Source organism: Pan troglodytes, chromosome 7, assembly GCF_028858775.2.
Source record: "Pan troglodytes isolate AG18354 chromosome 7, NHGRI_mPanTro3-v2.0_pri, whole genome shotgun sequence".
Taxonomy (NCBI): domain Eukaryota; kingdom Metazoa; phylum Chordata; class Mammalia; order Primates; family Hominidae; genus Pan; species Pan troglodytes.
In genome coordinates, this window is record NC_072405.2 from 99,888,480 (window position 1) to 99,900,700 (window position 12,221).

General features: G+C 37.4%; 1 protein-coding gene across 50 annotated transcripts in view; it reads right to left on the minus strand.

Moving 5' to 3' along the window:
- The window catches only part of LOC134810891 (uncharacterized), a 190,638-nt gene that overhangs the window by 62,388 nt on the left and 116,029 nt on the right, over positions 1 to 12,221 (minus strand). For 10 of the 50 annotated variants that reach the window (XM_063817301.1, XM_063817299.1, XM_063817295.1 and 7 more), the window contains one exon: positions 2,549 to 2,646. The exons of 34 other annotated variants lie outside the window; for them this stretch is intronic. The gene's annotated coding sequence lies outside the window, so the exon portion shown is untranslated. Of the gene's footprint in view, positions 1 to 2,548; positions 2,667 to 12,221 lie in introns of all 50 variants that reach the window. 6 more of the 50 variants (XM_063817281.1, XM_063817273.1, XM_063817267.1 and 3 more) reach the window with 1 other exon arrangement.

Here is a 12,221-nt window from a genome sequence, read left to right on the forward strand (position 1 = left end):
AGCAAAGATCAAATCTGAAAGGCCGTCAGGGGTCACTCAAATATATAAATGAATGTCTGCTGTTAAAAGAATAGAAAATGGTAGGGTTTGTGGCAGAACTAGAGTGTGAGTCTTCTCTAAAGACATTCAAATTCAACATTTTTTACACTAGCAATCAAACTAAACACATCTAATGACTACATTCAATCCAGAGACAATGTGCTTAACATTTCAATCTCTAGACTGATTTAAAGGAAACATCAGCCTTGGAATATTTTCAGAACAAGCTATTTTGTTGAGAATTACTCACTCCCTGGGTGTCTCCCATGTATATGAGAAATATACATGTTAATGAACTTCTGTTTGTTTTTATTTTTTTAATCAGTCTTTCATTACAGGGATCCATTTCAACTAAGTCTAAGAATGTTGGAGAAAAAAATTATTATTCTTCCCCTATATAAATGTTCTACAGAAAGTAAAGCCTTCCTTCCTCCATTTTCCCAAAGAGAAATAATATATTTTATTTTAAATTAGACAAATTGAAAGATATCAAACAAATCTAGTCTGGAATCCCAGCACTACCATTTACAAGCTATATTAATCTAGACTTTAAACCCTCTGAGTCCCTGGAATGAACTTGGCAAGAATGTAAAGAAAGCACACTGAACAAGGAGACAGCAAAAGGCAATAGGACTGCTGAGGTAGGTCCTGGACAGGTTATAAAGGTCCATCCTAAAGGGTTTGGATGATAGTCGAGGAATGATGTGAAGACCAATACATGCTGTAAGCAGAGGAGCGAAGTTGTGTGGGTAGGAACATTCCCTGAATTACAGTTTTATCAACCATTAACCCTAACTATCCTGTGCATGGTTCTGAAATCTGTGCAGGGTACCCAAAGTTTGGAAGTGGCAACCATTTACTAACATCATTGCTCTCTATATCAGGCATTTGTAAGTGTGTTCTACTTAAATATACGGTCTGTGCTAGGTGATTCATTAAACCCGGCATTCATAAACTTATGATGCTGCGTATACTGTATGTAAATAATACTCAACATAAAGTGGAAACAGGAAAAAACACCTAAAGAAAACAAATTTTTGAAAATGTAAATAAGTAATCATGGTCTTTCATCCACTCTTTCTACATGCTGAGACTCCATTAAATGACTGATGTGAAAGAATTCTAATGAAATCTGCAACAATACTAACAAACACATGTACAATAGACTCCTTCAGTTTTTTTTCATGTGTGTTTGTCACTTCAAAAATATATCTTTACTACCTGAGGAGAAGTAAAATGAAAGAAGTTTGTCATGCTGCATGATTTTGAATTCTCAAATGTTCAGAATAAATTTATAATCTTGATACACTTTATTTAACTAAAGAAAGAAAACCATAGGCCTTAATAACAGGCATCAATGAATAGGAAACCAACTGCAAATTACCTAATTTGTTGGATTTGAAAGTATGGAAATAAGGGTAGTTTTAAAATCAAAGCTATTACATTAACAACACATCACCATACAAGAAAAATGTTGAGAGGTTGATCCCATTCCCACTCCAGCATGTACCTGAAACAGCTGTCCAAAGCAACACACAGTTTCAAGCGTTTCTAGAATGTGCCTCCATCTAGAATGTGCCTCCATCATTGCCCACTAGCAGGAGTTCTTAGGTGTCTGATTGGAAATGACCACCCCTGATGGAAGCCAACAACCTCTACAGAAAATGGAATACAGGCAAGGGGGATAAAGGCTAAGAATCTGATAGTGTTAGTTCTGTAGCTACACACCCACAAGCAGAGTCAAGTTCCTAGGACTCTTGAACAAAGCCACTTTGTAGCCAGGATTGAGAATCACAGGCCCAGAGGCAAATGACAGTACTGTGATCACAACTGGAACGTGCACTTTGCCGAACATGGATCACAGTCTTGAGAAAGAAAGCAGCTGGAGACTTTTGCATATCACAAAATATGCACCATTGATTAAATAATTTCTAGTTACTTCCCGACCTATTGGGAGGGTTCTCATTATATTTGTTTGTTTTTAAACTTTTTATTATGGAAGCCTGCAAATCATATATGACAATAGAATAGTATCCTGAACTCCCAATTCATGATCAATCCTGTTTTATCTGTTACCTTCTCCCCAACTGTAGCATTTTAAAGAAAATCTGGAATCCCAGCTCTACCATTTACAAGCTATATGAATCTAGACTTTAAACCCTCTGAGTCCCTGGAATGAATTTGGCAAGAATGTAAAGAAAGCACAGTGAACAAGGAGAGAGCAAAAGGCAATAGGACTGCTGAGGTAGGTCCTGGACAGGAATGAATTTGGCAAGAAAGTAAAGAAAGCATTCTACTGTTATCTTGCTCATGTTTATAAAACACAATAACTCCTTTTTTAAACATAAAGCTGGCTGGGCACAGTGGCTCACACCTGTAATCACAATACTTTTGGAGGCCAAGGTGGGCAGATCACCTGAGGTCAGGAGTTCGAGACCAGCCTGGCCAACATGGTGAAACCCCATCTCTACTAAAAATACAAAAATTAGCCAGGCGTGGTGGCAGGTACCTGTAATCCAAGCTACTCGGGAGGCTGAGGCAGGAGAATCACTTGAGCCAGGGAGGCGAAGGATACAGTGAGCCAAAATCACGCCACTGCACTCCAGCCTGGGTGACAGAGAGAGATTCTATTAAAAAAAAAAAACCATAAAGCCATTATCAGTGTAATTAGCACGTCATTGGGAAAATGTAAACTACATTACATACAGACCACAGTGGAGTACTCTTGCCCATGTAGATCTGGGTAATACCTTTAAGGCTTTATATGACCCCACTCTCCAAACTACCAAACAGGTTCTAAATTAATTTAACTTGTCCTAGAATGTATCTAGCCATACTGCTTTTGAGAAACTATATTTTTGAAAGCTGATGGAAGACTACATATAACTGTATTTCAATCATTTTGGAAAATTAAGATGAAGACCCTTTCAGATGAGGAACTGAAGATCTGGTGTAGCATTCTAAGGTTTATAGGGAGATCAACTATCTCCATGGTTATTAAGTAGTGTTAAATAAAATTTATAGGAGGCCATTGGTTTGGACTGAGCTCCTGCACTAGATGAAACAGACCAAACCAAATCTAGTTACTCATCCTGAAGTTCCACACAACCACACCAAAAATAAGTTGTTTATCTGACCTTCCAAGAACCTGGGAGAGAGAATCCAAAACCCTAAGAACAGGTGGGTTTTAGCCAGCATGGTAAGGAAGTCCCCTCTGCTTTGAACTTTACAAAGAAAGTAACTTTGAAATGACCAATCCACTTTTTCTTCTCTGTTCCTGCTTTCCTCAGCCCTTTTCTGCCTGTAAAGCCAACCTCCTCTGCCCAGCTCATCAAAATACTCATTCTACTTTATAGAATGAGGTGTGCCTGATTTTAGAATTATAAACAAAAGCCAATAAGATCTTTACACTAAATTTGTGGTAATTTTACCTTTTCACAATAGTAAGCCTGAAGCTAGTGGTTATGCAATGATAAGAACATAATAATGGCTAATGTTTATTGAACAATCAATTTGTCCCATGCAGTGTAGCCTTTACATATACTATCACATTTAATTACCAAAATGCCTTTCTGGTATATCATTGCACAAAAATACATGGTGGGGTGAATGTATATTACTGAAAATGCTTCAACCAGACATTGTATACAATTCCTAGGAAAATCCCAAAAACTATTAGCAAACATCTCAACACTCCTTGGAATTAAATATGATACTGACTTAATACCATCTACAAGGTATATAGTTGTTATATATTTATTATTTAATCATCTCAAGTTGGAATTTAGTTTCTTTAAAAATCACATTTATATCATTAGGAATAATGACTTCATGTATGGTACAATATGCACTTACACACATGGTGATTAGCCCATTGCTCAGAGCAGAAAAGGACAAAAAGACGGACTCAAATCATATTTGTTCATTCATTCACTCATTGATTCAGCAAGTCTTGCTAGATTTGCTGAATTTTCTCATTCTTCCAGCAAATATTACTAGAACTGTACTACTAAAAAAGCAAGAGGAACATATCTGACTTCACTGTTATTATAAGCTTAGTGGAGAAACATAATTACCCACTGATGAAACATAACACTTTGAATTACTTTAAAAGTGCTTGAGGGAAAAGTAATTCCTCTATTAGACACTCAGGCAGTATCACACATTGCAAAACATAACAGTTGTTGGTTAGTTTGTGTTTGGCAAAAATAGCATTTTTCCTTGGCCATCTCTGAGTGTAAAATATACAAAGGAAAAATTAATGTGGTTCTTTCACACTTTGTACCTAAACATGTGCGATACACACTGAGACATTTAGGAACATTTTTTCAAAGGTGTCTTTTAACTCATTTAAAGATAGGAACTCTAAGAATTAATGATATTATATGAGACCCAACTAAAAATATTCATTTAGTACCATATCCTGGCACTAGCAATATGAGCAAGAGATATTTTATGGGTGAGCATGGTAAGTTGCCCTACATATCAGCCTCAAAAGGCTCACTTATTGTCTCAGCCTGAATGATTCGTATAACTATCTATTGTGAAAAGCAGCACTTGCTATTATTTGTCCTAAAGTGACCTCTTTCAAGCTTTAAGATTTGCAAACATCAGTATTCTAAAATTTGGTGTGCTCATTTGTATGCAAATTACATGTATTTGGTGTGCCAGTTTGTATCCAATTTGGAGTGTATTCAGCAAGTATATAGACTGCAATCATATTTCCTCCAAGTCATCACTATTTTATCAGTCCACTTGTGGAAATCACTCTAACCTTGATTGATTTGGTTCTTCTCTGAGCATTTCTTGTACTAGTATGTCTTTTTAAAGTGGCAGCTACCCTACACAAGACCTTCCAAATGCACATAGTTCCAGTTTTTATTTAAGCTAGAGTAACGTTCAAAGAACTTTAGAAAGGATACGAAGACAGGGACCTAAATAAATAATTAAGATTGTTTACTACCACTGTAGTAAGTATTCACATTCTGTTATTCTAAAATATTCAAAACACAAACAGGTCTTCTCTGTTAGAAGTTATCTCCCTGCTATACTGTAAACTCCTGAATAAAAGAAGCCATGTATATTTTTAACCTCCAGTTCATAGTTTAGTCTCAATATATTTTTATCAAGTTAAAGTTGAATTATATTATTTTGAAATAAGCACAGCTTGTTCTATGCTTATCTGAAAGGTTCATTTTAACCCAAAATGTCAATTATAGCAAAGTTAACTATTTAAAATTCTACTTGATCCCTAAGACCTCATTCTTTTCCAAAAAAAATCGGGAGATGAAGAAAATGTCCAATAATTAAGGAACAAGAAATATAAGAAGTCAGGGGACTGTTTGGTTTACAGACTGCATAGTCGTCACCCCTCCCACCCCTACCCATCCTTAGCGGGCTATGAAATTGTCTACTTATGGCCCACAAAAATAGCAATGTAACCAAAACTACATCAATGGGGCTGACCTTTTATAAAGGAAAGACTCCTTACAAAATGGAAAACATTCATTTGATGAAATAGGCAAACCTAATGAAATTTTGTATTTAAATCAAAGTCATAGGATTATGAAAGTAACATTGGATTAATGAAAACTACTGTGACCTTCTCTCAAAATAAGTCCACACTTCAGAGAAGCAATTAAAAGAGCTTACAAAATGTAGACTACATAGCCAATGCCACAGAATGCAAGTCTGAAGAATTTACAGGGTAATAATAAAAATGTCTAAGTTGCTGCACTTGAAAAGGCAAAAAGACAATCGATGGGTTAATCACTAGACTGCAAAGTATAAAATATTTGCTGAAATGAAAACTAATTGAATCCATAAAGCTTTGGTAAAGGCAATCCTGATAGGAACTAACAAAGTACAGGACCTCATGTAGAATCTAAATTCTGTCAGGCTCACTTCTCTTCCTTTGTACAGGAAGCTACTCACCACGAAGGATGCCAGGGTGGTAAGGAGAACAAGAATGTTCTCCAAAAAGATTTGGCAACTCTGCTTTCAGTGACTCTCTCTATGTGAGTCTGATATGCATGCACCCTTGTTTCTTTTTTAACAGTGTGATGTGAGAAGCAGAAAATCACATGTTGGTTTATTCTCTAGGTGATGAGAAAAGCCATCCTCCACCCCACAAGCTTTACTGATGCAGATAAGAATTATGAAAATGCATCATTGCTTGCTACTCAGCAATCCAATCTTTATCAAATGAAAGAATTTGGCATAGGAGCTCAATTTCTGGCCTGACTACAGTGCCAGATAAATCTGCAGAAAAGAACTTTCTCCCAAGTTTTGCTGTGAGGAAGAAAGGATGTTTGCCCTCAGTTGTAGATTCAAGTGAAAAGTATCTTCATGTGGCTCCTGGCATTTTTCATCTCCTTCGAGGGCTGTGGTCAAAATGGAATAAAGTTAGGGCAAAAGTACTAGGCTTGGAGGCTCCAATGCCTATTAGGAATCCTCCTTAGAGTGTGGCAAGGCCCTTACATATACTTCCCAATATTCTGCTAAAAATAAAAAGAAGTAGAGAGCTCTGCTCGAGTTGATACCCAACAGCTACAAACAAAAGCATGGGCAGAGAAGGCTACTCCATATTTTCAGGAATTCAAATTTCTTAGTGTCAAACAAAGTTTGTGGAGAGATAATAATTTAGCTAAAACCTAAAAATAAAAGTGAAACAAAGCTAATGTGCTAAGCAAAGCATTCTTTTGAAAAATGTAGTATTATTTCATTATCTAGGTAATATGCATTCACTATAGAAAAAAATTAGAAAACACAGCTTAGCAAAAGAAAAAATCTAAAATATAGTCTCATGTACTCATTGTCCAGAGATAATCACTAGTAACATGTTGATATATATTCCACTCTTTTTTATACATCTTACAACTTTTTTAATAAAATGGGATCAGACCATGCATATTGTTTTATATGTTTTTCTTCATAATGAACACCTTTTCCTACAAAAAAAAACATACAGGTAACATTTTTAAAGTCTGTGTAATATTCCCATTTATGTATATATCCTATTTTGCTTATTTCAACATTCCCCAAAGTATCTTATGTAAAACACTAGTTCCACAGGCTATAGTTTAAGTGTATTAAGAGTACTATAGCATGCTGCATCTCCTAAACATGGCTTCATGGAGCTCTTTTTCAAGGATCTCTCAAAAGTAATGTTCTTCAGAACACTTTCTGGGGAACATTTTCTAGGGTGAATTCAAGCACTGCTCTAAGTCAATACCAAGAATATTAGACTGTTATTAGGGAAGGCAGTTGTCAATGGAAGGAATGATGAGGTTCACAAGTTCTTGCCTCAGTGTGGAGTAGTAGAGACCATGACCTACCTTTACCCTGGCAAAAGAACTCCCTGCAGCTCAAGTTTGTCCAGGGGAGATAATACGTAAGAATTTGAGACCAAAGATTTTTCTTTTTTAGAGATGGACTCTCACTCTGCCACCCAGGCTGGAGTGCAGTGGCACAATCTCGGCTTACTGCAATCTCTGCCTTCCGGGTTCTAGCAATTCTCCTGCCTCAACCTCCCGAGTAGCTAGGACTACAGGTGCACGCTGCCATGCTCAGCTAATTTTTTGTATTTTAGTAGAGACGAGGTTTCACTGTGTTGCCCAGGCTGGTCTCAAACTCCTGAGCTCAGGCAATCCACCCGCCTCAACCTCCCAAAGTGCCAGGGTTACAAGCGTGAGCCACTGCGTCTGGCCAGATTTTTTAAGTAAGAAAAGGTAATTTTGCCTAATCTTGTCTATATTCAAATAATCCTCAGAAACTTGATGGGGATATCTTCAGCCCTGGAACACTGATAAGTCAGGCAAATAAAGCCCTAGCTACCTCTCTCTGGAGAAATAGATAACTAACCTCTTCCTTTGATTCCAGTGCTGCATAAGGTAGCAGGAGAGAATGTGTGAGGAACCCAACTGTTCTCTCTCTTTGGAGCCGACTAACATCCATTGTAGATCAACAGAACTTAGGAAGAATGTGTGCAGGGAAAATGGCAGCCTCACAATGTGATTCTCAAACAGAAATTGCCCTTCTTGTGAGCAAAATCCCACGTGCAGGGCAAATCTCCTGAATTAGAGAGGATCTCAAGCTCTACCTATAGTAGTCATTTACAATTAAAAATAAGAGAGATTCATTGTGAAATTCAGAGAAAGTTCACTTGGGATCCTAATGCTAAGAATTAAGACTTGAATCTTATGATGGCAGCATCTCAAATGGAGCAGGCAAAAAATGGTCCTTGTAATAATTCACTTCTGGGGCCCAGACAGGCTGGCCTCAGAGTAGAAAGAGTTTGTATAGAAAGGTTTCTGGTTTTAGTTCATTTCAGGTATTTTCCAGATGTAGAGGTTTTTTACCCTATCCTCTTCCCTCCCTTTTTGTTCTCTGTTCCAGTCAAGGCTGAAAGACTTGCATATGAATTTTAGAGAAAATAGAATCTTAGGCAAAGTCACTGGAAAAAAATACTAATATCAGAGTAGAATAGATTACACAAGACCAATGGAAAGCAAAAGCTTTCAAAGGGTAAGATTTCCAAGGAGTATCTACGACATAAAGGATTTCTGTGAACCCCTGACCAACATCCACAGCAAAGCAGTAAATAAGCTCTGAGATCCTGAAAGAACTTTTAAAAATACAGACAAAATTCAAGGCCAGTTTTAATCATGAAGTGCTGTGCTCAGCAAAACTAAAGCCATTATCTTTAGTAGTAGTAGCTTAAAATCCTCATTCAGTTCAGAATCAGGGTACCAGGAACTTGGAGTCAAAGGATGAATGGAAAGCCAAGGCAAGAGACTCTACATACATAATATAAGCAGAAGAAAAAAACAAATAGTAACGCTAACATGTATTGAGTACTTACTATGTGCCCGGCACTATTCTAATTGCTTTGTAGGTAGGAGTTATTACCATGCCCATTTGCAGGTGAGGAAACTGATGCATGGAGAGGTAAAGTAAATTGTCCTCCATTATACTGCCACCAAGCCACAGAGCAGAGATTCCCAGCCAGGCTTCCCAGCTCCACACCCTGAAGAAGAGAGTTTTAGAAAAGACCTGGGAACTGGGGGTACCACTTCTTCATGTCTCTATTTTGCAAGAAAATGGAGGTGTTTTGACAACCTTTATGACAGAGAAGATAGTCAGGACAGATAGTACACAATATCCTGCCCCACTCACCCCATTCCCAGGTAGAGTGAGCTCTGCAAAGGCTATTCTGTGAGCCACAGTGCTACGAAGTGGCCATCTCTCAGAGCAAAGTAAAAACGTCAGAGGCTCTTTGATGGAGGATCCGCCCCTCTTGTTGGGATCATTTCCTTGTGGTGGCTACTCTTAGGATGACCAATCGGTTCTGGTTTGTCTGAGACTTTCCCAGTTTTAGCATTAAAATTCCTGGGCAGTCCAAGATAGTCACTCTAAATCTTATAAAATCATTATGGCATAAGACACCTACCTAATTCTGCCTTCCCCTTAGAAATCAGGATGGAGCTCAGGGAGAAGTAAATCTGGGAAAAGAATTGCTTTTCTTCACAGGGTAAAATGTCAGACCCATCCTGCCCAAGTGTGGTCACACAGGAGCTATCCAGTGGCAGTATATACTGACTGGGGATATGGATTTTCATGTATTTCATGAGTTCAAGTGTCTAAGAATAAGACAGGATGGTGAAGATCTTACCACAGTCCAGAAGAGTCATGCTGAATGAATGTCTTCCAGAACATGCAACAGGCCTGACAGTTACACACATAAACCTATCATTTCAATGTTTACTTGTGAAGGGTATTTGTCCATGACACAATGAACAGAGAGTCCAAGGACAATTCACTTACCCCGTGTATTGGTGACAACGTGTGTAAATAAATCCCTCACTATTTCAAGAAACAGTAATCAGAACACACAGCTAAACAGTTTGGTAAAAATGCCGCAAAACATGGAAAAAGTAACACTGAGGACTGAGAAATCTTAGGATGCCACACCTCTGAGAATATATATATAGTCAGCGAACTGTACACTTTAAATGGGTAAATTGTAGAGTATTAAATTATACCTCAATAAATTTTTTAAAAAAATAAATCTTAAGTGGAAAAGAGACCTGGCCTCTAAAACCTGAAAAAAACTTTAAAGCTTCTTTAAATGCAATAATAGAAGGATAAGAAAAACCTGGCAAAGAAAAAGGAGAAAAAGAATTAATAAACGGGGAGTTTGCCTCATGAAGTTACAAAATGAACAACTAAGTAATTCTAAGGAAAATTACAGAATGGAAATAATAAAGATAAAAGCCATCATCAATCTATTAGAAAATAGATACAAGAGTCTATAAATAAAGTTTAGTTTCTGATTATTGACCGTTTCCTCTATTACTGCATAACACACAAAAAAAGCTAAATTCATTTTTCACCAAATTGGGATAAAGGTACGTTTGGGATGATCTAATTTAACATACAACCTATGTAACAGCATAAATAATTTGGTGTATGAATGGGGTCTGGGGCACCACAAAAACACATGCAGACATTTTTTTAAAATTATTTTTTAAGAGATAGGGTCTTGCTCTGTTGCCCAGGCTAGAGTGCAGTGGTGCAATCACAGCTCACTGCAGTCGCAAATTGCTAGGCTCAAGGGATCCTCCTGCTGCAGCTTCCTATCTGGCGCAACAGGCATATGCCACCATACTTGGCTAATTTTAAAATATATATATATATATATATGTATTTTTTTTTTTTTTTGTAGAGGCAGGGTCTCACCATGTTGCCTAGGCTGGTCTAGAACTCTTGGCTTCAAGAGATTCTCTTGCCTCGACCTCCTAAAGGGCTGGGATTATAAGTGTGAGCCACTGCACCTGGCCAGACATTTTAAATAGCAGCAGAAATTAGATATTATGGCAAGTCTATGTGACTACAATTTGAATTAAGACATAGTGGACACTAGAAAACAACAAGGGTTCCAAAAATATGTGCCCAAATAGAAGTAATGAAAGCAGACACTCCAAACAGTAGGCAGACATGTGCAATTAAATTGCTTCTCATGTGGATAATTCTATGTAGTATGCTCCAGAGTGTAAGGATTTATTCATCTGTGCCCTAGACATTAGAACTAAAAATATAGCATATAAACACTTTTATTTCAAAGCCAGAAATCTTAAAGACCAGAATTAATTACTATACTTACAGAAAATTATCACACTCACGTTATTTTTTTAAATTACAAAATAATTTCACTTCATATTGATATTAATGATTCTCTCTGTAGCATCAGGTAATAAAGCCAACTGATAAATAAATTCAAGAGCTGATTATTTGAAGAGTCAAGAAAAAGATTAAACACTTACCAAGCTAGTCATTTAAAAGACCAAAAAATAAGGTTTAGAAAGAGGATACAATTAGAAATGTGGAAGAGATTTACATTAATTTTAAAGCCTAGGTAAAAATGTTACATTTGATCTAATAAATTTGAAGATCTAGAACTTTAACATGTACCACAATCACCTACAGAGCCTGCTAAAACAAGAGTGTCTGACTCAGTAGACCTGGAATGGTACATGCACACAAAATAAATCTCATTTCTAACAAGTTCCCAGGTGATGCTGATGTTGCTGGTCTGGAAAATACACTTTGAAAATCAGAATTAGGTAAAGTGGAGCTATTTCTGTGAAAATGTGAACAACTAAATGACTCAAGAAGTTAAAAAAAAAACTGAAAAACATAAAAAAGTTATTGAGGAATTACTTTATTTTTTTTTTAGACGAGTCTCACTCTGTCGCCTAGGCTGGAGTGCAGTGGCAAGATCTTGGCTCACTGCAAGCTCCACCTCCCGGGTTCACGCCATTCTCCTGCATCAGCCTACCGAGTAGCTGGGACTACAGGCGCCCGCCACCATGCCTGGCTAATTTTTTGTATTTTTAGTAGAGACGGTGTTTCACCGTGTTAGCCAAGATGGTCTCGATCTCCTGACCTCGTGATCCGCCCACCTCGGCTTCCCAAAGTGCTGGAATTACAGGCGGAGCCACCGCACCCAGCCGAGGAATTACTTTTTAAAGTGCTTTTTAAGGTAGAGAATTTGCCTGTTGAATTTTTATAAAATTATTAAGAAACATACTCTCCATGTCAGGACAACTTTGCCTGAGCATTAAAAAATAGGAAAAAGGGCTGGGCGTGCTGGCTCACGCCTGTAATCCCAGCACTTTGGG